This window comes from Bombus affinis, chromosome 6, assembly GCF_024516045.1.
Source record: "Bombus affinis isolate iyBomAffi1 chromosome 6, iyBomAffi1.2, whole genome shotgun sequence".
Classification (NCBI taxonomy): Eukaryota; Metazoa; Arthropoda; class Insecta; order Hymenoptera; family Apidae; genus Bombus; species Bombus affinis.
Window position 1 is genome coordinate 1,361,654 of NC_066349.1, and position 24,153 is coordinate 1,385,806.

Sequence of the window (24,153 nt, forward strand, 5' to 3'; positions counted from 1 at the left end):
GTTGAATAAATCTGGGTTAGAGCAGCTATAGTTTATAAACTATACACGAGTTTCATCGTAACAGTACAATATAATAGTTGGTAACGTGTGATATATGTAGAATGGGCATTTTTACCTATAGTTCTTGAATGTCAAGTGGCTTTGAGACCATGTCACCTGGTCAGATGATCTATGATCTTCGTCTAATTGTTACTTCAAGTATCTTTGCCTTCTAGATTTACGACGATATTTAGCCCTTCAATTTCTCAAAATGCCAGTAGCTGCCATTTTTTACTTACTTTATAACACAGGCAAACTGTTAGGTTATAAGCTCTGATATATTCTAAAGACGAGTTTAATATCTATTTCAGTATATCCAATTAACAATACTATTATGCCTACAGAACCTTTGATTTCATTTATTTTTCAATTATTATCCAATTTCTTGCCATTCGTCAAAATAGTGAAATATGATAAAACATTTGTAATTTTTTAGGAAATTAGTTTCTTAGAATCCGTTGTTTTGTCGATCGATAGAGATAAAAACGAGCAAAATTTTGCATATCGCGTCATAATCTCAGAGAATCGTTCTTAATATGAACACAATTCGTTCTTTATCGCGTTAACCGTAACATGTAAGAAGTGGAAATTTTTAGATGATTTGACAGTTATAAGATACAGTGTACATGTACAGACATACAACTTGCCACGAGAGCATTTGATACATATTATTTAACTTTGTTTGCACAGACGTAACTATGAACTTTGAACCGTCTTTACGAGTAATTTTCCACTGAGAATTATCGTACATGTTAACATGATTTCGCCCGTTAGATGTATTCTGTCTGTTGATCGTGCGGACGGCATTGATTCATTCACTCTCACCACGAACCTCGTATATAGTTAATTGGAGGAGGAAAATTAGAAAAATCAGCGTATGACATTCATGTATGACAGTACTTATTCGATGATTCACCATCGTTGAATAGAAACGATAAAAACGTTTTGTGGAGTGACTAGTTTCTTGCGAAACGTTTGGACAGCTTGGGATCTCGCAGTGTTATTGACGTATTCTGTGACGTGCAACGAACATACCAGGCGATGCTTTGATAACAAAATCAACCTCTTCGCAGGATGCAAAAAACAATTTAATGAACGCTAGCGATCTGCTGCTGCCATTTCCGGCTCTTTTCGCGACAATATCGGTTCGACGACGATTGCGAAAAATGGTCTTTTTCTTTCTGGTTATTGAATAACGTAACACCTTCCATAATCATCTTTTTTACTAGGTTGTTTTAAGAGCAAAAGATGTCGCGATCAAATTTTTCGATTTTCATTCCAGATTTTCACACGAGTACGAAGACTAGTCTGTCAATTTTAGATCTTCGCTTATTTTTTTTATACCTCATAAATATGTAGATATAGTAGAGAAAACTAACTATTATTTATTTAAATTAGTTCTTGATCTTCAAGTTATATGGATTTTTGCAGAAAGATTGAGATCAATCGATAGAAGCGAATCAGGATGCAGTGTTGACAGATGACCCAGGGTACAGGAAACTTACGTGGTCTAACCCACCGCTAAGACCGAATTTTTTCTCATATCGCCACTGTCTTTGTCAGTGGAATGAAAAAATAAGATCGACCTCAAACGTGGGAGGACGGATAACCTCGATGTGACGTTAAGTTAGGTCAGGTCTACGAATTTAGCGTATTGCATCAGCGGCATATCGCTCAGAGTCAGTCGACAAAAGTTTACAATCGCAACTTTTTGAACTCGAGAATGTCGAATCTTATTCTCGCGACACGTGTATTGTCCACAGCCTTAAGATTACAAAGGATCTAAATATCAAATAATTTCAGCGAAACTTTTTTCTCCTTCTACTTCCTTCTTCTCAATATTTGAATCAAATACTACATATTTTTTTTAAATAAAATTCGACCGATCAAACAATTTTCACGAAATTTAATTGATTTTCCTCATCGAAGGGCATTTAATGTTAAGGTTAACATAAGCAGATGTATTTAAACTTGAAACGATTGAAACGACCCGGTAGCCGGGAACGCGTTGTTTCGAGGACTCGATTGTTTTTCACCAGCCTATGAGTACACGCGTGTTTTTTCGTTCCACTACGAGTGAAACGATAACCGACCACGCCATTTATTGACGCACTTTCGAAGCGCCTAAATACGTCTCGATTTTATATACCGCATACTACTGAATGATAAAGCTACATTTCGTATTTTTATCGTGTCATTGTTATTCGCAATCGACCGATATTTCATATCTTTTGTTTGTTGCTTGTCGATATTCGTCTGTGGCAGCCACCATTATGACGCGATACGTTTGGGAAATCTCAACAAAATTGATGGTAATTATTTCCATTTCTTTTTATAGTAACGTAATCGCTAACAACGACGAATAATTCATGTAGAGAATTATGCATAGATATAAAAAAATGTATCTTGATCATCAGATCGATGATATCGAGGATTCCTTAGAATCCTAAAAAAAGAGTTGAAAATTTATTGTTTTACCATTGGAGCGGTTTAAAAAAAGGAAAGGAGAAAAAAGAATGTAGAACAGTTACGCAATCGATACCGTGCAGCAAGGTCAGTTACATCGGCTCGCATCGAAAATATCGAAACGAGTAAAAAGTGGCAGCGTCATTGGCTCATTGTACATAATACGCGCGTTGCGCAATCGGTATCGATCGAATTTGCGAACATAACAGAGGATAATTATTTCTTACGCTGTCACGGTACGACGCGTAAACAACTCTCGAATGTTGAAAATAATTTAAAAAGTCGTTGTTCCTATCTTTTTTTTGTAAAACTATTCTTTATCTCAAAAAAAAAAAGAAAAAAACATTTTAAAAGAAATAACGTTTATATATATATACCTGGATAAAGTGATATCAAAAATATGGATGACAAAGGCCACCAACGATGTGAAATCGTATAAAGCAGTAAACATAACAAGCTTTTTTATCGAACGAATGCATTGCTGTTCGTAACATGTAAATATGTAATAAATTAATTAAGTGAGGCGCGATCAATTACTGGCCCGAGAAATTAAAGGAGAGAGGAAGGAGATGGATGAAAAAAGAACGAGATGATGTTAAATGGAATATGATGAACGAGCATGTTTTGGAAAATGTCTTACCGCGGTCTTCTTGCCTTGCGCCTTAATGAGAGGTACCCTTGAAGCATATATATGTATATATGTAATTAACGAGCATGTTGCGTGTCCTCTTACTCTTGTTTATCATTATTGGCCTCGAATACTCTACGTAGCGCACACTCGATGTTTATTTCTTTTTCTTAGCATATTCTTCGTCTGGTAAATATTTATGTTTCATACTTTTTGTGAAATTTAGTCATTTAATATATGTATATTCGGTATTTAAATTACTTATATATATTAATTATTTATATGTGTAGTTAGATAATGTTAGATAACATTCGCCTTTTATTATATTAAACGATATCGATAAACGTTTCGTATGAAATGCATAATATATTCATAAATATGTTCTATGGTACGTATCCGAGTACTTTCACAAACTTTCATAAAACGTTCAACGTATTTTTATATTTGTTCTCAAAGACATATCATTTAAATTTACTAACCGGTTGAAGATATACATATACTTACAGTATTATAATATATTACATCGATGACACAGTTTCCAATTTCGTTTCTCTATTGCACAGCGATTCGTACGATATGATGTAATCACGCGGAACATTCGAGCGAACGATTATAACGAATGCGAGTAATTCGTATGTAATTCGTCGATCGGCCATTTTATTCACTCTACGAGGAAATCGGTCTACAAGAATTACGCATCAATTTATCGTGCGTTACTCACCAAGCCGTTACGTTAGATGAGCCGACAGATGCCTCGAGGTCCTCTCCTCGGATCTATCGAACCTACGACTTGTTGAAATCAGCGAACCAAGAACACTTACGATTCTATTTCGACCGATAGCAGATCCACGATGCGTGGGTGGAGTCACATTCGAGCGTTTGAGCTCGGATCAGGCTCGCTGTAACAACCTCGGACATTTTAGGACCTGTCGTAGCTAAATTTACGCGAATCTGTTATAATATAGGCGTTTAGCTAATGGACTGCAGCTAATGGAACAACGTGGCAGAGGCGACACACTCGTATGAATTTTTTTGGCAAAGTTAGAACGTTCGAATATTTGTTTGAGAGCGAGGGATGTTGAGGTGAGAGAGAAAATGCTTGCAAATCTGCAACTCTGAATGCGAATCTAAAACAAACGAAATTGAGCGTAGATGAGCCGAGCGGAAAAATTCGCGAAGCGGATGGATTAAACGCGACGAGCAGAGAAGCGGCGCGAAAAAAGAGACGCAAACGAGGCGAATGCAGGAAGGACAGATATAGATTAAACAACAACAGGCATGGCAACCTCGGCTGCATTTAAGAACGCAAACATATTTGCAGACATCATCCGGGACTTGATAACGCGTTATCAACGGCGGTTACGGTGCAGCTGATTGTCATATAGCTCGTTTATCACGAGCGCGAGCTACAAGCGTGAACTTCGCGAATTTGCTATTTTAATCGGTGCCGTGATGTAATTGTATGCATAATAGTGGTTGCAGTTAAATATAGTCGGGAAATAGTAGGCATCGATCAACGAACACGCATGTGCAAACTGAGATCGATCACTAAGATCAAATTTTATTTTCTTCTTTACTTAAAAAAGTAAGATTTTTTTCATTTTCACCCTTTGTGATTTTACGCCGAGCTTTAAAACACCGACGATATTTCATATCGTTCCATTCTTATATTGTTAATTATAGCATTATATTCATACTATTGTATTATATCGAAGAAAGAATTATACATTGCGATTTGATATTTTCACTAAGTATATTTTTTAAGGCATTTTTATTTCTAGAATACATTTTGCTGAAAATATCTAATAAATATAATATAAAAACCTAATTTGATGGAAATACGTATATCGATGTATATGTGACTGTCATTACTTGAATCTTTCAAGATTGGATACTTTTTGATGTACGAAAAACATCTTTTTTTTTTTGTCAGTCTATTATAATTTCGCGAAGAGAAACAAGGAGGGATACGTTGTAACGCGCGTCTCTCAATCGCACAATCGCACCGATGACGCAAAGCAAAGAGAACTATCCGCGGTAATGATATCTGGCCGAGAGGTGCAGTTAGCGCGGTAATAGCTGCGCTTACGTAATCGCGCGCCAGGTAAAAGCGGTAATTTATTCCTAACTAGTTAATTGGCCGAGCGTAATTCCAACCAGGGTATCCTAATTACACGCGCGAGTCCTTCGAGAGCGGGAGAATGCTCGCATCTACGATCGATGGGAGACAATGTCGATGAAACTGTCGTCGAAAGCGTGGGTAGAATCGATGACAGTCGACATCGGGTGCAGTGAACCGTGGGGAAAGGTTGTGACTGCTGGAACACGGCTACAACATGGATTTCCCAATGATTTCTTTTTATCCGTTCGAAATAGTGAATATAGGACGTGTAACCTATATTTATTTATTAATCGTATAAATAACGTTTGTAAGATATTCGAAGAATAGCAAAATTTAAGTTAACCCCTTGCCTTACAATATCGAACTGCGTTTCACGTATAAAGTATAAAGAAAATTGCTTAGGTTCACACAAATATCGACGAGAGGAGGAAATTCTTCGGAAATTAGTCGCTTTTATAGCAGTACGGATCGAATGGACGGTTCTTTTTTAATATCGATAGCAGCCGGTTGTTGCGTCGACGTGTTTGTTTAACAAAAGTCTAGACTGCGGCAACGCGAAAATATCCGCCGATGTTTTGATAAGAGGATACACGCAGCGCCGGGTCGTCGAACCAGCCTTGTACGAGGTGTTAAACAATGCCTACGCGTCGAACGGAAACCACAGATTCGCTTGCGATGCGATCTTTAAGATATTATGCGATTTCGAACTTCGTATGGACGTAAAAATGGAAAATCGAAAAACATTTCATCAAAATAGTGTTTTAATTACTAAGTGATCCAAACACCATAGCATTGTTCGGTTAATCTGCCTCAAAGAAAACCATACAAAAAGCAGCCAACAGATTTATTTTGGCCTAATAAGAAAATACTTACGAATGTTTAGAAGAATAAGTTGCAAAATATATCTAAAAGGAAGCAAAAAAATTAATTTATTATTAGAATCGACAGATTAATATTATAAGCCCCGAACCCTAATTGTTATGTATTTATTTTTGTATGCAATGTATTTTTATATATGAATTTTTTCATCCGCTGTCATGCCAACTTTGACGAAAATAGTCTCAATCAGTGTGGGGCTCGTTACGTTATTTCCACGGAGAAATGTTGTGATGAACTTCAATCACCGGAGGTTACCATCGTTCGTTATATTTATATTTTTGCGACGAAGGGAAAAAGAATGAAGAGAATACGAAAATCGTGGACGAGCTATATCGCAAACACTTTCTATACTTAAAAGCTTATACCGATATTATTGCTAATGGAAAGTATAAACAACGATTGCGCAACGTGACGCAATTCGTTATCGGACAGGAGAAGCGCAGAACTGATTTTAATTCGCTGATTAAGCTATGAACAATCGTTCGATATTCGCATAATTGATATATAATTGGTCGGGCGCGACATCGTTTCACCAAACAAATGTCGCGATTACATTGATATCATTTTCAGTGTTTCACAAAGAAACTTGACGACCTAGTCTGGTGCATAGTATTTATATACATACATAGATAACAGCTATCTAATTGAGGAAAAGTCATAATTGTGCTCTGTGACGTAAAACGACGCGACGGTCCAGCAGACGATCGACGAATGGATAGGCTCCAGGGCACGAAAATATTTGTATTTTCGCAGCAATCCGGCTGACGACGTTATTTTTCTTCATGGCCACTATCGAGCAAGCAAACGAAAATATGGTAATCTCTGCGAAGGATAACATTTGCATGCCGTTCGTTACACGGAATCCCGTGCAAACTGATTGCACGTGATTGTGCAACGGCGCTGTGCCTTGAAAATAATTAGAAAAATCTTGTAACGAAGGCAATTTTTCTTTTTCAAGTACCATTTTTCGTTCACTTGCTTTCTATGGAAAGATAAAGAATGATACGTGATTTGTATAAGGTTGTTTGGCGCGAGATGAAAACGGTCTGACGAGTTTGGAATTCAAAGATTATTTGCAATTTACAATCTCCAACGTGATCTCGATGATTCGTCGGGCTGTAATCAATGGGAATTCCTGGAAAGGTAGAGGAAAAAACAACGCATAAATGAACATTGGCTAATATCCAATGAACGTAATTCTTGACATCGTCTCTCGTATCTTACGAATAATTTCACGATCCTAGAATTGGAATTACTTAGTGATGTGTCCATTACTAACAGAGGAAATCTGAGAACGTGTGATCTGGAAAATCTCAGTAATAACGTGAATTAAAAGGATAATTGTAAATTGGAATTTCTGTAAATCGTATTTCCTACGAGGAATTTTACTACGTAATCTTCCTAATACGTTATCGATAGCTTTATTACACTTTGTTGCGGATGATGTTTTAATTATTGTTTCTACATTGTTTGTTTGTCGTTATTCGAATTATATATTATTTGAGGCATTTCGAGATACTAAGTTAGATAAAGAAGATCTTTTTTTACTGCCACAAAGATATCTTCACGTGATCAATTCATGTAAACTATTGTAAACATTACAGGCATTGTTTTCAGAAAGAAATAAAGCGTAAAATATGAAAATGATATGATGACAAAGGCTCGGATAATCAGCTGCTTATCTTGACTTTATCAATAAGCAATTCATAAAACATTTCATTCTAGAAGACAATTTATCAATGTTCTAAACATAGCTACGGTTCAATTTCAAAAGAATAAATTTCTTTTTGCAATTATTGTTTCCAAAAGGAATGAAAATCGGTGACCATATTGGCAACAGATTAAGATAGAAAGTTTAACGTGACAGAGATTTGTAAAATGTATAAAAATGTAACGGAAATTTATAAAAGGAAGAGAAGAATTTGAAAGTACCTATTTGGAAAAATTTTTACGTGGATCTACATAGAAGAATAAAGTTAGATGGTCAGAAATAAAGACCAATCGATGCAGGTTTGCCACGCTGAAGCGAACTCGATTTTTATCGCGGTGCAGGGCGCATTACTCGCCCCATTTGCGAAGCGCTTTTTGCGCTTGTAACTGGCTAATTATACCCTGCTCGCCCTTCCCATCGATTTCTTCTAAGAGACAGAAATAGTATCTGATAGGTGTTCGTGGTTCGATCTTGCACGGGAGAAGTAGTTTTCTCTCGTCTCTAATTTCGATAAAACAAATTTATTAACCTTTCTCGCTTTCTTACGTTTCAGCGATGACGACGCGACGTAACAGCAATGATGCATCGCTGATAGCCTGACCCGTTCGTCTGATTTACTTCCTATGTCCTTAACACATTTTGCGTCTCATTTACAATCTTATTTCATTTGCTTAATCGCCAATGAAAATTCATACATTTCGATTTAAAATTTAAAAATGATTCGATTTGGAAAATTTGCCATAACTGGGAAACTACTCGATATTTCGGACTGAAATTTTAGTAACATATCAAGCTACGTATCGAGCAAGCTACATTCTTACTATTACCTAGAATATTAAATATTTTAAATATTTTTAGCAGCGCTTACTGTAATACGCCAACTACAAATACTTTAATTTTCATTTCTAAGAACGTTATATAATTTGATATAACGAGCAGTTGCATTCGATGCTGACATTTTAGTATTGAACTGAAAATTCAAAACATTTTTGTAACATTGAAAAAAATGTATAACATTGTGTAAAAAATAAGTAGAATAAATAGAAGATATACATGAATGAAAAATAGAAGAATTACATGATTGGCTAAAAATTTGTTTAACTAACTCCCATCGATAACATTGTGAATATTACCAGTAATTCTGATTACTTGAAATGCTATCTAAGCATTTGAAATTATCGATTCTCCGTTTCTAATCTAATAAGAAATCAAGAATAATCTGAATTCTTCTAACATCATTCTCGCTAATATTATCACTGTTATAAGATAAAGATAATGATTCGAACTAAAATCCAGATTAAGCTATTCGAATCGTTCTTTACCTGATCTTCGAAATCATGAAATAACTAATCGTAAAATACACAGTGTCACACGCATATAAGAATTGAAAATGCGTGTGAAACTAATTTGAAATCCCATATATATACGCAGGTATAGTGTCACCCTGTGATATGAGGTAAATCAAGCACGAATCCAGGGATATCGGAATTCGATAGAAAATCGGGCAAAGACTAAATCTTTTAGTCGGAAAATTCGCGATTCGTTAGGTCAAGCTTTGAGAAAAGAATTTCGCAACGACTCGCGTGATTCGGAATGATTCAATCGACTCGATGCGCGATTGCGTATTATTGGCGGTCACGAGGACAAGAAGCGCGGCCGTTTCGACTGAAAGCAGTCGACACGGTCACGTGCCGCTAATTCAAACGGCGAATCTTCGTTATCGCGTTCTTTTCCCGGCTGGAACGTGACAACGTGCTGGTTATGCGAGCTTTACGCAACGTTCCAATCCGTAATACACCAACGTTTTTATACTCGACACTCGTTGATAATCCAACGGTCACGTGTTGCCAAGACGTTCTTGTGATTCACGCTGACGTACATTTCTTGTCAGGAAATATATATTATTTTTCTCCTCCTCAGTCAATCTTCTGTAACAACTATTAACGATTTTTATCTATTCAGTTATTTAGCGAAGAGTGCTAATTACTCGAAGCAATACGAAAAGTAAACAAAATAATGACGATTACAAGGGAAAAAAGGGGAGATGAATTATTTAAGTGACTAAAGCTTGATCGTGAATCAGATATGGTAATCTGTGATTCAAACTGGTGTATATTTCTTGACACAAATTTTTCTTACGTACGTTTTTAGTACCTACAGCCCTAAATTTTTTCTTATTTATAAGTGATTAAGAAAGAATATCGAAAATGGTAATATACGTGTTTACGTTAAATATTCTGAGTATTCATATTATTTTATTTTCAACTTGATTTCCAATTTTAAAATATCTTTCTCGATAATAGCGCGGTAGTCTTTAATAGACGAATTAAGTCAGTCGATATCAATAGATATTTATTACTCAGTATTATCTGTTTAGAGAAGAATGATTCAATTAATCCTTCACACGCAGTTTCTCTATTTCTATTGTTTTGTGATAAAGACCTTCAAGATCTCAAAATTTTCCATTCCACAATACCTACCTGAAACCAGCATTGTCCACAAATAACAATATTTTCGATAATAGATATACCAGATATCTATGCTTCGGATGAAAATTCTATTTTTTCATTCTACGCTATACCTCCTTTGACACGACTTTCTTTTATATCTTTTTTCAGAAACCTGTGTACTCGAATAAAAACAGAACCAGTGTACATTCAAATGTCTCATAAAAGCATAAACATACACGGTCTATTATGTATTCGAATAGCGAGACTGAATAACTGACAAAAGATGGAGTTAATTAGTTTGGCTTCCGAGAAGCTGGAATACCTAATCGATCAAGTTTTTCATGTCAAGCGTGAATAAACGTGGGAATAATTATCACACGCACACGCGTAACACCACAGTCGGCCGCGATAATTGCACTCGCTGCAAGTGATTACAGGTACACCGGCACGTGAGTACTGTGTTACACAATCACGCACGAGGATTACGCGGTATGTCGAGCCATCGACAGATTCTGCCCACGATCGAACCCATCGCTCATTTGAGATATCCACCATCGCTGTAGTTTGCGTTACGCGTGTCAACTCAACTTTGAAATTTTCTTCAACGTGTTTTGAATTTTTGTCTTTATCGGAGATTTTTTAACCCTAAACTGTACCGCCGATCAATGATTTGAAAGTTGAAAAATTTATGGCTTTCTTTACTTAAAATCTTTGTAACGTACGAATTAGTCAGGATAAGCGAGTCTATTTTAAACATCCCTTTGAGGGGTGGCTCTCGGTTGAATCGACAGCTGATACGTCTCGAGTAAACTATGTGATCATTATACAACACTCGGTATTATGCCACAGCCACTGATACGATCGCCTCTTACGTATAAATAGGGCTGCAAATGAATTTCCCGGCGCGGTTTGTGGATCTCTGCTCTGCCAGCTATCCGCGTTCGTCGAGGAACTATCGAATAAATCTCGACATGGCGGTGATGGCCGCCTGTTGCCGACCTACGACAACTCGCTAACATACTCGCTCATATTCCGCACGTGACGCGAGCTGGAAGTCGCCTCGCAAGGCCGCGTTCTTGTATTCGGCGCCGCTGCTGCCGCGCGATACTTCCTCTTTACCGATCCGTCTCCAATGATTATTTCTTTCACGATTTCTTACTTCGATCTCCATACCTCCAACCTGTTGTTTGATTTTCCTTCGCTGAAAGATTCAAGAATAAGCTGAAGATGTTTATGTAATTTCATAGTTTTCTGAATATGACTATAGTAATAAAACCTAGATAGAGATTTGTTGCAGCTACTAGACTCAGCTATTGTAACCAGTTTAGTAGAGTTTTTTGCATCCGAATTAATAGACAAAGATATTCGGTTAACGAAATTTTCGAATAATGAAACAATCACTTTTATGGTATTAGCTTGCATTTATTGAAATACAAACGAAGGAAATTCTAAGTCCAGTTCGATATTTAAATGTCAAAGATTATCTGACAGTATTAAAAATATTTAAAGTAAAGTACAATAAAAGTTTCCTTGTTCGAAGCTCGTTTATGAGAAAAAAGACAACAAATTTTTCATGTTGAAATTAATATCGTTTTAATTAAAATATTCTCTTGCAAATCTAAATTATTTTATGTATTAAAAAGTATCCGATTAACGATAAAAGGATATACAATTAATAGGTTTATAGTTGATTACTATAAGTTAAATTCGGATAATTGGTCATGGACACTGACATGATTAGACAAATTTTGAAAGGTGAGAAGGAAAGGATCTGTATTAAATAATATATTTGAAAGGAATAGTCCTTGCTAGACATAGATTTTATAATTTAACACGATGAATGTACTTATGAAGATAGATTTCAAAGCAGTTAAGTATCCATAGCGATTATCCTTGGAGAAGCTTGGCCTTGAATGGCGGATTCAATCTGAATATGGAGTACTTCGTATATTCTTTGTACATTGTAGTATCGATCGCTGTTTTTATGCCACGATAATAAAAATCGAACAATGAATACTTTCGAATAGAATATGAAACGTCGCTTATTTATCATGAAATCTTCCAATCTTTGTTTATTAGGTTATAAAATTCGAAATAAAAAGCCGAAAATCAAAGAACGCACTTAAAGATATTGTTCTTTATGCTGTCATTTTCGAAAATTTCAATTGATCGTAAAAAAAAAATGATAGCGATCGTGGAAGATTAATGTATGTGTATCTACATAAAAATACATAATCCGTTCGTAAATCGAGCGCGAATAAGTCAATCGTAAACAATCGCGGGATTCAGGATACGCGAATTATCGACGATGGCTGGCGTAAATTATGATCAAGTTCGGGCCAGACGGAAAAAATCGACGGCCCTGGCGATTGGTTCAGGACGAAGGACATCTAGCTGCGCTCGCAGTCCCGACTCCCGAGCGCGTCTTTTATTTTGCGCGCGGGAACCTTGCCTCGTCGATCTTGGTCGTTCTCTACGATTGACGATTCTCGAGCATCAGGCGTCGATATTAACGTCGTATTTACTTTAATCCTGCGTGAATGTTTCTTGAGATAAAAAGGAAAACACCAGAAAAATTGAAGCTTTCATAACGAAAACAAGCTCTATCTATTTCTCGAACTTTTTAGATAGTAACCTATTCTGCTAGGTTAGTGTATACGCAATACCCTTCTTCAAATGAAACTTCAATCGCACGTAATTTCTTCGAAATATCATATTATTATATTTGAAATCAAAGTAATTTTCACACAATCTCAATCACATCGATTAAAAACAAAAAAAGAAAAAGAAAAATAAGAAGGACCGAATATTCTGCAGTTGATCCATAAGACTTAAACTTAAACGATCCGTTGCGAGATACAGTACCTGATAGAGGGGAGATGCTTGGCTGACTTAGCAAAATTGACGGTGACTTTTCAGTAAGGATGGGACGTAAAAAATATCGGATCCTTGAATCGTTTCCGATGTAATTTATCCGTGGTAACAAGCCACGTTTTATCGATGGAAAAGGCCAGTTCCTTACAGGCGGATCTCGATTATTATTGCACGATTATCATCGAGTGAGATTAGTAGCCACGCGTATCAACTTATTCGCATGATCATGCGGATCTCGTGGATCGCGCGGGCAAAATACAATCACCGCTTCGATCGTGTCACGAGGAATCTTCGTCGCGATTGTTCATCGTGTCAAGCCAAATACGATGATCGCATTTCGATCTCGGGACGAGAAAATAATCGTCCAATGATTTATCGACGTCCAATAGTACTCCATCCGATAGTTTGTAGAAATTTCATCTTGTTCACCGTGAAATGCACATATCTCTGCGATTTGGTCATCAACTACCGGATAATACGAATCCTTAAAATAACTGTCGGTATTGCTCTGTTGTTTTACTGTCTCGTTCGTTTTAGAAGAAATTGGCTAATTCGGATATGCTTATCATTAGACTGCAGAAATTTACGTAAATACCTATTTTCTAAGCTTAATAGAGATACGTTTTACTCCCACATTCTGTACATTTTTGTACGATTAAATTTGTACAAATAAATGTATAAACATCCACAGTTTACTTATCAGAATGCTGGTTGAAGCAACAGCAACGCGACACGAAGCACAGTCGCCGCAACTTTTGTTATAAAATCAAGGTTGCAGGCTTTCACTCGACGCGACACGACACGTCGAGATGCGAAATCGGCGTGGAGGAGCGGCCCTTTCGAAATGTCGCGTCGAAACAAGAGACTGAAAGAGGACGAAAAAAAGCCGCTGGAACGGAGGGAAATGACCGTATCTTCTGACAGGAATAAAATCCCCGAAAATAGTCACGAGTCGCGAACCACTCGTTGCAACAGCCTCGCAAATTCCGCTCCGTGTTATCCAATCGTTCTATTCACCTAAACATGTTTTTCATCTAAAACGACATTTCGTTTGCTATATCGCCGATTAGGATCTTGCGTAACAAGAACGTGATCGTGCATTTATTCCTCTACTTATTCTTGTACTTGCTTTTTGCTCATCGATACAGGATCGCGGGGGTGTTCGGGGAACCGAGGCAGTTCGCAAAAGCGTTGAAAGAGTCAAAAGTGTCTCGCGACATAGCGAAAGGGGAGCGTCCAGGAGAGTCTCGGTTAGCCCTGCGGAGCACTCTTTTACGATTTTTGTCTGCTCCCGGACGATACGATGGCTGCTCGGGACTTAGCTCCGCTGTGATTTATCCGTCCGTCCGTCGCGTCTCTTAAACGACCAACCATCTCTCACCCCCCTTCTTCCACAATCCTTATTTTCGTCGCCAGTTAATGATGCTCGTGAAGCATTATTTTTACCATGGCCGGCCTTTTTCCTGCGTTTCTTGTACGTAGCGCGAGTTACGCTTTTTAAGCCGCCTGATCCGTGCACGGCCACGACCAAACGAACCAGCCGGATTCTGATGATGTACAACAAGCAAATGCGCCGTCAACTGCACGACGACGTCCCGAAAAGACGTCGTTCTCGTCCCTTCGTTGAAACGAACCTTCCCTACCTCGGCAGGAATATGCGGTGTTCTTCTCATTTTGTTTCGTTTGTCGCGTCCCCTTAAACTCGCCATAAAAAAGCCACGTTTCGCGTCATCATCGTGTTACCAAGTGTGGATGACGAGACTTTGCGAGTGTATGGGGATTTAAAGTATACAAGGCGCAATTTTTTGCAAAAGTTTCCAAGATTTAAAACTAGATCTCGATGACGTACGATGTGTAAACACGTCATCGAGTTTAAAAACATTCCTCCGACTCGTTTTTACTCGATTCTTTCACATCCCCTTCAAACGTTTCCTGCGAAACAAGTTAAATTTTTGCTGCGATTATCGAATCGAAACGCGGATCATCGGATATGCATGAACGTTCTAATCGATGCAAATTGCAACGTCAATGAAGGAAACTATCGCGTTACGTGTGTCGAAGGATCGGAACGAAGCCGTGAACACGAACGACCACGCGTCTCCCGAGTTGTTAACGTTTTTCCACGACCATTATCGTAATACATAATACTGTCCTTCTGCGCGCAAAGACAGCCATGGCTAACTACCGCCTCTGTTTATGTAAAATTATTCGTATTCAATTACCGGTTACGTAACATTCTCATCGGCGACGATTACAGCCGTTTTCGTAATAACGCGTTCGAAATAGCCATCGAACGTGCGGTTATCTTGTTTGTCTATTTAACTATTTGTTCATCTATTTATTTTATTTGTTTTAGGGGAGAAACGCCGTTATTAATGAAATGCCCAAGATCCGACCGATTTTGTAAACAGTTTTTCTTAATTATTGTGTATCTCTTTGAAACATATGCTCTATTTTACATTGATATACATAATCGCGAAATAAATTACAGGTATGCGTGTTATTCGTGCAATTACTGATATTTATAGACCATTTATATTTCATATTCATAGTACATATCAAGCTTGTATAATCATAAAATCTTATTAGATACTCGAACCTAATTGGTATTACGTAAATGTAATAAATAAAATGATGTGCGAATACTATTTGTATCCACTGTATATATAGATTTTCCATATGTAATATTTGCCAATGAATAAAGCATCCCCGAAACAGAAAAGGATCCACGACTCAGAGAGAAGCGCAAGTGTGAATTGCGCAACGTGCGCGTAATCAGCGTAGCAAGAATAACGAATGTCTTTGAATAAACTGCAGAAGGCTGGGAGGCCTAGACACAGATAGGCAACGTCCGTGTGATGCAAATAGCAAGAGATTTCGTAATACGGTATTAATTGACGTTGCCGCGTACCATCGCGTATTATGCAAACCGCGCGAAGTTTCAGCTACTCGTCGATCTGATCGCTGAATTCCAAATCCTTTATTACATTTACGCCTTGCAATTGCATGCACGCGTTTAGACAAGTCGCCTCTGAATCGTATCCAAGGTGGGTAAACCGGAAATCGATTGGGATATACACATATTTTACTCGAATGTATTTGACACGACCGACCTGGTTGACGTTAATGGGATTACAAATTCGAGTCGAGTCCGATATCTAAAATCCTTTGCAAGATTCGAAAGGTTAAATCGAACTATTACAACGAAACAAATTACACAAGCTTGTCCGACAACGAATAAACGTGATCATCGTTGAAACGTCTTGTCAGGATGAGCAATAAAGCCGCCATGGCTAAGGACTTAATTCGCGGGTCTCGCGATCGCGATAGTTCGAGAATCGTCATCGATAGCCGTGGGGTCGAACGAGAGAGGAGCAATTACGGACCGATCTTGGTGCTATTGTTGTTGTCTGGGCCAGCGTAACGGGCTATATTTTACCGTTACCGATCACGACTCGTTCTGATTCATTACAGATCCGCTGGTACCGATCGATAACTCACCTACACGAATCTAACGCCGACCACGTTGTTTCGGGATACGGTCCGTTAACAATCGACAAAATCTTTTGTCTAACGGTGTCCCGGTCGGCTTCTAAGCACGTTACGCAATCAGTCTTGTAATACCGTGGCCGCCCAATCGCGAAACCGCGATCGACCTTCGCGATCGTCGTGTCAAATTCACGCTCTGAATGCAGATACTGATATAATGGCGATGGTATCGATGTCCAAGAACGTTCCTAAAGTTTCTATATAGAACCACAAGATGAAACGATAAAGCATATTGCGCGATGATAAAAGTGATAAGAGGATACAGACGTGCGAAATAACGAATCATTAATATACTTAACGTGTTCGCTATCATAAAAGATAATTGAGCTTATTGATTCACATTGAATTTAATTCTTAACCCATCGTCGATTTTTGATGCATCGTCGTGCTCGTTCTGGCCCGGATACGCTCACCGGCGACTGGCGGCGACCCACATTACGTGGCACGATGCGCACCGCGATGCGATGCGATGTGGAGCAAAGGTGAGACCTCTTTTTAGAGAGCAGTCTCGCCGGAATCATGAGGAGACCAGCCGAGAGCCGGACGGCTCCCTTGTACAGGCATCACCGTTAAGATACGCATCGATAACCCGCCTGAAGCCAGCCGTCCATTCAGAAGATCGACGGCCCACCGGTTAGCTATTTTTGGACCGCGACTCCTCTTTCTTTTTTCTGCCTCTTTTTCTTCTTTCTTTTACGCGGTATCTGCCTCGCGACGCTGGTCGAAGGAAGCCTCTGAAATCGGATTCGTTGTTCCGCTTTCGTGCTCTCCTCGATTGGCTGCTTGAAACTGAGCGCATCGATATCGAGTAGCCTGGATGACTGTGTTAAATTTTCAGATCTATTCAAATTTAAACGATCATAAGAGGTTGATCGGTGTTTATTAGATATTCTGTTTTAGGCTGCTGGAGTGATTCTGTTGGGCATGTAAAACGGTTCGCGTGGATTCGGAACGGTCAGAGACCGCTCTCGTTCAGTTACGCAACAAACGAGACCGAGCACGACAACGTAGACGAGGACGAAAGACGACGACGACGTAACGCCAATGGAAGTCCGGCAATTAGTTAAGAAGACGAGCAATCGACTTCCTGCAGCTCTTTCATCGACGTTGATAGGGTGACCGTCGACGATGAGGCAACCGGCTAACGGAACACAGGCTGTTAGGCAACCGGGGACATCGTGCTCGAGACTCTGTTCTCTCTACCGTTTCTGACAACTGTTGCACCGTTCTCGTGCGGATATAGATGATGCAGAAGTTTGGAATTCTATTCCCTTTGTATTGTGATCTTACCATTGGTTACGTGTGTCCGAAGCAGCGGACTGGATGTAGAAATTGATCGATGTGTGAGAAACACGGAACGTTTAAACGTGTAGAGTGCAGGGAAAGGTAGCGCTTCAGACTCCTCCAGGCAGTTTTAAAATTGATTGAGATGGGAGAATAGTTGTTACTTCGTATTTTTAAAGTTAATTGCACCAATACAGGATTGCAAGGCAATGGCTTAGATTTAAATTGGTAACTTTCCTTCTTGGAATTTGTGTACATTTCGTTAAAAAGTTTAAGGTCTGTTAATCCTCGTCGCCCATTAAGATTGTTCTATACTATTGTTGAAGGTAGGATCGAAGTTAAGTACGTATCTAGAGTTTGATTGGTTCACAGTAACGGTATATAAATAATGGTGAAACTTGAAAAGTATTAACAAACTATTGGAGAACAACGATACGTATCGCCTTCTTAAGAAATCAATATATTAGGAATTTGAAATAAATGTCAAAATATTTAGAAAATAAATTACCCTACTTTCTTTAAATAATTAAGCATTTATATGTGCATATATGTTTAGCACTTACAAACGTCAAAATATATATTCGTTCAATTTGAACAGATTCGAGATATTTTCTGTAGAAAATAAGAGCAACACACCGACTGATTAACGTCAATTAACGCTCTCTTTCTCCTGGCAATTATTTACCACGGTTCAATTAACATTCCCCGAGCGGTCGAGGCGCGGCGATCTTGCGTAGCGTTCTTCAAAAGTTTCGAATGATTCGAGGAGAGGCGAGTCCTTGCCACAGGAATGCGCATTCCTTGTTCGACTCAAACCCAAGGCTGCCTTCTCGTCGTCTTCCTTTTCGATTTCGTTCCAGGAAAGCGCGAAACCCGGCAGAAAATGAGCGCGCCCGGTCGATTCGTGATAATTTCACCGATCTTCACGGCTGGAAACCAGGAAACGCAGCACAAACGTTTATTTATATTCTCAATGCCATATGCGTCGCGTATTCTTATGGGCGAATCGTTGCTGTCGTCGTTGCCCATCGCTTCCTGTTGCTTGTGTAACAGTTACGCGCTGTCGTGGAGGACGTGGAAATGAACTGGCATGAATATAAAGAAGCCACGAGTTTCGTCGAGTAATTGTTATTAAATATAATATGTAATAACCCTAGTTAGCGATTGCAAGTGTCATACGAAATGTGAATTCGAAATTTTGCGCTATAAGGTTTCTATACGACGCAGCATTACAAAGATTGGGATCGACAAAAGTTGTCTGGCGATCGAGCACATACGAAGATAGGCATTCAGGAAATACGAAGAAATCGATGGATCGGTTGACGGTAAAAAAAAGAAAGAAAATAGGTAAGCTGAGAGGAAAAAAACACAAGGACAGAAGCGTTAAGGAAATGCGGAGGTGCGTTTGCACGCAAGCGCGCAAGAGCACGCGGGAAACTTTGTGACCCATTGGCCCAGATAGCGAAAGCAGTGACGCCTTGCTCGATCCACATCAGAACCCGGCTGTTGCATTCCCGTCTTCCATTGGGCTTGAATATATTCGAATTTCAACTATTACCAGTCTTTTAACTTACCTATAAACGTCGTCGATGGACGTTATCGAACAACCCATTCTAATCCCTTGCAGTTGGAAGGTCAGTTGTAATAAATAAAGTAAGATTTGTTAGTTGTCCAACAGATGGAACGAATAGAAGTCTTAATACTTATGAGCGTGTACAGTAAGAAAAGTAAACGTTTTACTTACAAGCAATAACTTTAATAGGTCTTCGATACTATCAGATCAAAAGACTCTCGAATAAAGACCTAGTCATTTAATTTTCGCAATGTCGATTAAACTATCGTATTAGGCAAATAAAGACAAACGTCTCGATGAAATCCACGGTGTCATATAAATATTCGTTAGGATCAGAATACGTTTAACTGGAACGCAGGAAGAGAACGTTGTCCCTGATATTTGCTCACCTCTGACCGGTATCAGATCGCGCGGATAGAGGCTTGTTACCAATGCACGCCGCGTTTCATGGTCAGAATTTCCATAGAGAAGCCAGGGTTATCGCTTGAGCGCGGCATTTTCCGGGATTACGTAAGCATCCAGTTGTCGCTTGCCAACGCGAAAAAAGGATTACGTTTGTCGAGATCCCAACCTGTCGTTCTCCGTTTCTTCTTCGAATCGTCGATTCACGTACACGGACGTGTACTTTCAGAAATGAACGATTCTCGAGAATGCAATTACGTCGACAAAAGAGGCGCGGATCATGGAATTTTCGTTTGTTTAGGATGACGTTTTCGTAGCTAGAAGCTTTTTTAAATTCGATTCTGACAAACACGAGGAATACTAATCCCAGTGAAGCATTTTGACAGTCAAGATCCTTAATTTCGCGTGCGGTTCGAGTATAGTCAAGGTCGATTCGTGTTACGTAATCCATAAGCGAGTATCCATTTGAGACCTTGCGCTTCTAAAAGAAAAGACGCGATTGTTTGCTTACATGTTCATGAATATTACGTGTATCATTAAATATAGGGCAGTATATAGCAAATATATAGCGCTGCACGTGTTCCTAATCGATTCTTCTCGATATGTTCTATGAATATGAATAGAAGAAATGTTACATGAATATAATGTGGTTAGAACTTTAGTAAGTTTATGACGAAGATACGAAATGGGGAACAACAATCGACTTGAAATTTCCTGTAATCTGACGCACGAAACGCGTGGACGAATGGCGCGTGTCGTCACGATCGATCCTATGTAGAGCGGAGGACCGTTAGAATTGTTCTCCTTATTATGCAAACTGTGCACTAAGTTTTTACTTCGAGGTTTCCTCGAATCAATGTACCTACGTTGAGTCACGATCGATGCCTATCGTCAAACCATCGACGTGAGATTTCTTTCCTTTGTCGATGGATTAAGAGATCAAAGTATCGGGAAACGATCAACGAATCGTTTCTCGTGTCAGAATATTGAAACAGAATCCTAGATCCTATAAATACGATGATTGTGCAGGAGCATGAATGTAATAAGGCGACTACGTAACGTGATGATTGATAAAAGACTCTTGAAACAACAGGGATCGTGTAGGGAATACAATACATCCAATGCTACTGACGCGTATGTTGCGTGTGTATGAATAAAGGGCGCTCAATCGTAAACCAACTAGAGCTGACAATTTCATCCATATCATATTTTAAACACGATTGGTACGACTTTATAAATTATTGATTAGAGATACATATATCTCTGTTATTTTGTTTAGAAACGATTTGAGGACAAAAATTTCTTTTAAGACAGCCTGCATTTGATAGCAAAATAATAATTAAGCGGATAGAATCTAACAAAGAAAGGAAAAAGTATCAAAGTAAAAGCCAAAAGTGAAACGAGGGAAAAACAAAAGAAACAGTAGTGTCGATCAGAGTCGACCGTGATATATCCTTGACAATCTGACAAGGACTGGCAGCCTTCCGCTCGATAGGCTCCACGGAACAAAGCACAACAGCGGGGAAAAAAGGCTATGGCAGAGAACGTGCGGGCTGGTGCAGGCCGAGGATTTACCTGGCGCGATAAATTCAGGTACGCAAGGCCGCGGAAGCCGTACACGTAACGCTTATAACGCGTTGCATGGCTCGAGTCGTTTGTTCTTTCGCTCGTTCCTTCGTGTTCGCGTTGAACGACACGAACGAGAGATGTTTCTCCTAGTTCGAGGTCCTTTGGTTATGTAAATTTAGCGGAAAACGATTAACGCGAAGTTCGCGAAGCGTTCACGTTCCATGAAATGTAACGTGAAAAAGAATTTGATATATTCCCTATCGTGCATTATATGAGTCGTTTAGAGCTATACAGATCTACGAAAGTATTCGAATACTTGCACCCAGACACATTTATGAATATATTACGCGTGTCATACGAAACATTGTGAAATTTCACTAGCGGTCTTACGAGGCTATATTGTTACGATTATATCGATAAAGTTTGAGCCAAATCTGAAAATATGTATAGAAATTACAAGACACGTATTTAGTACATTTATTACATATATACATTTCGTCACGCTTAAAGTGGCTATTCATACTTTATACTGATATTTTACTAAATAATATATCCACGATAGACAGTTTGTAGTTATCGTATATACTTTCAAATTGGTTTTACATTTTACCAATGTGATTACGGTCGTGTCTCATTAGGATGAAATAACTTTTACTGACATGAAAAAATATTACGTAGAAAGATGCGCGTTTCAATTTTTGGTACAATAAATAGATGAAGCCTTGTTTGCATTTGGCAGAGATGCTTCGGTATACTACGTCTTCATTTAGTCACAACTATGTCTATCACGTTTAAAGATCAGAATATTGCGTATTAAAGAAATATCCTATTCTTTGCGTGCTTAATTTTAAACTGCTTACAGAATTTTTGTTACACTTTGCAGGAAGAGGAGGAACATTTGGTAAAGTAGATTTAGGTTTGATGGAAGTGGTTAAGTAGGTAAGAGGTGAATCGTTCGTGTATACATATGTACATCGCAAAGATTACGTTTGCTTAGGAACTCGAAAGTTCTGAGAACGGCATTGCGTCATCTTAATTCGCGAAAATATAGTCAAATATAGTCCAAGAAACGTAAACTGCCTCTTTAAAACCGACGATAAAGGTGCAACAACACCTACTCGAGATTCTCCGAATATTATAAGGAATCGTTTCCGGCTAGGAAGTTCCGGTAATTAGAAACTATACTCTATCGCGATGATTCATCGAAGAAATTCCAAACATCCTATATTATTCTAGCAAAATGATATGAAAATCTACTGTATTGTCGAGCCAAGGTAATCAATCGCTTAACACGACGTAAAGTGCCTTTACGATTACTCGACTTGCAGCCACATTAAGCATTTCCTCTCGAGTCAAAACACTGGTTATTTCAGGCCCAAGGAATCGAGAATAGGGTTGGGGCCAGCTGCATCTGGACGAATCGGGGCTGGCAGGTGATGGCCCGTTATCGGAGTTCTCCGTCTGCACCAAACGAACTGCTGGCCTGTGAACGCGTGTACCGACCTGTACACGCTTATTATGTAACGATGTTAACTGTAAATATTTACCGGACCAGGCCCCCACCCACGGTGGATAGTCACTGGCTCGTACTCGCGCGAGCAGGCTACAGAAAAGTAGACCGAAAGAAGTGGACGTGGCTTGGTGGAAGTGGGGTGGCTAGATGGCTTCGCGGCCACGAGGGACGGACCGGAAGGGCGGCGAGAGGGGAGGGCCGTTTAAAAATACCAAAGTGGAGCACTCCGCTACGCTCCTGGAATCGATTAGCAGCGAGGGGCCTGCGTGGCTACGCCACTGTTCCAACAAGCACGCTGTATGGAAATTTTGAAATACAGGCTCCCGATTACTTTAAGATAGGGATAGAGATATTTTGGTTAGAAGAGGATTGAGATCAATTGTAGTTGAAATTTAGTTATCGATGTATCTTGAAATATTCGCTACTATCGTACAATGGCCGTCGATATAATGGAAAGATATATTTTCAAATATTATTGCTAAAAATAATAAATTGAAATTGACATATATATACATAGTAATAATGCTTGAAAATGTATCTTTCACAAATAACGAAGTAGTGCATAGGCTGTACCGTTCCTTTCTATCCATCACGTATTAAATTGCTACGAAGAACGTCCAGGAATGAAATTTTCTTCTTGATAACGAGTTTTAATCGATCTTTCTTCCTGCTTTGATTTTTATGGCCCGCGGTTTGTCTCGGAAAGATCTATTTAGATTTCTTCGGTTGAGATACAAAGCAAATTACTCACGATCGATCTAACGTCATCTGACTAAAGTTTGTCAGATAGTAAAACGGTAGATTTGCACCTGGAATTTACAGAGGAAATCGAGTATCCATTAGCACGACGCAAACCGAAATTGCTTTTCAATCGTTGCGTTTGCAGTGCATATTACGATCGTGGAAGAAGCGATCCAAGACGTAATTTATTCTTCCTTTTCCTTGCAATTTGTTTTTCTGATCGTAAGTTAACTGTCTTTGCCATCCCGTTGGCATTCGAAACTTCGGAATCGACACTGGCATTGAGGAAAACTTCCGGAAAACAGTCACGTCCAAACAGATGTCCTCGTGCTGACTTCTCTTCGCCCATTTTA

The 24,153-nt window shown here is 38.9% G+C and overlaps 1 protein-coding gene and 2 long non-coding RNA genes across 4 annotated transcripts in view; 2 read left to right on the forward strand and 1 right to left on the reverse strand.

Annotated features, from left to right (window-relative positions):
* Nucleotides 1-24,153, forward strand: part of LOC126917235 (one cut domain family member 2-like) — a 216,368-nt gene that overhangs the window by 110,973 nt on the left and 81,242 nt on the right. The window lies entirely within an intron of this gene.
* LOC126917298 (uncharacterized) lies at nucleotides 2,356-3,838 on the reverse strand. Its single transcript, XR_007710910.1, has 2 exons — nucleotides 3,638-3,838; nucleotides 2,356-3,319 (listed from the first exon to the last, which is right to left on the reverse strand). It is a non-coding gene; the product is annotated as an uncharacterized LOC126917298 (long non-coding RNA).
* LOC126917304 (uncharacterized) lies at nucleotides 17,018-18,597 on the forward strand. Its single transcript, XR_007710916.1, has 2 exons — nucleotides 17,018-17,351; nucleotides 17,619-18,597. It is a non-coding gene; the product is annotated as an uncharacterized LOC126917304 (long non-coding RNA).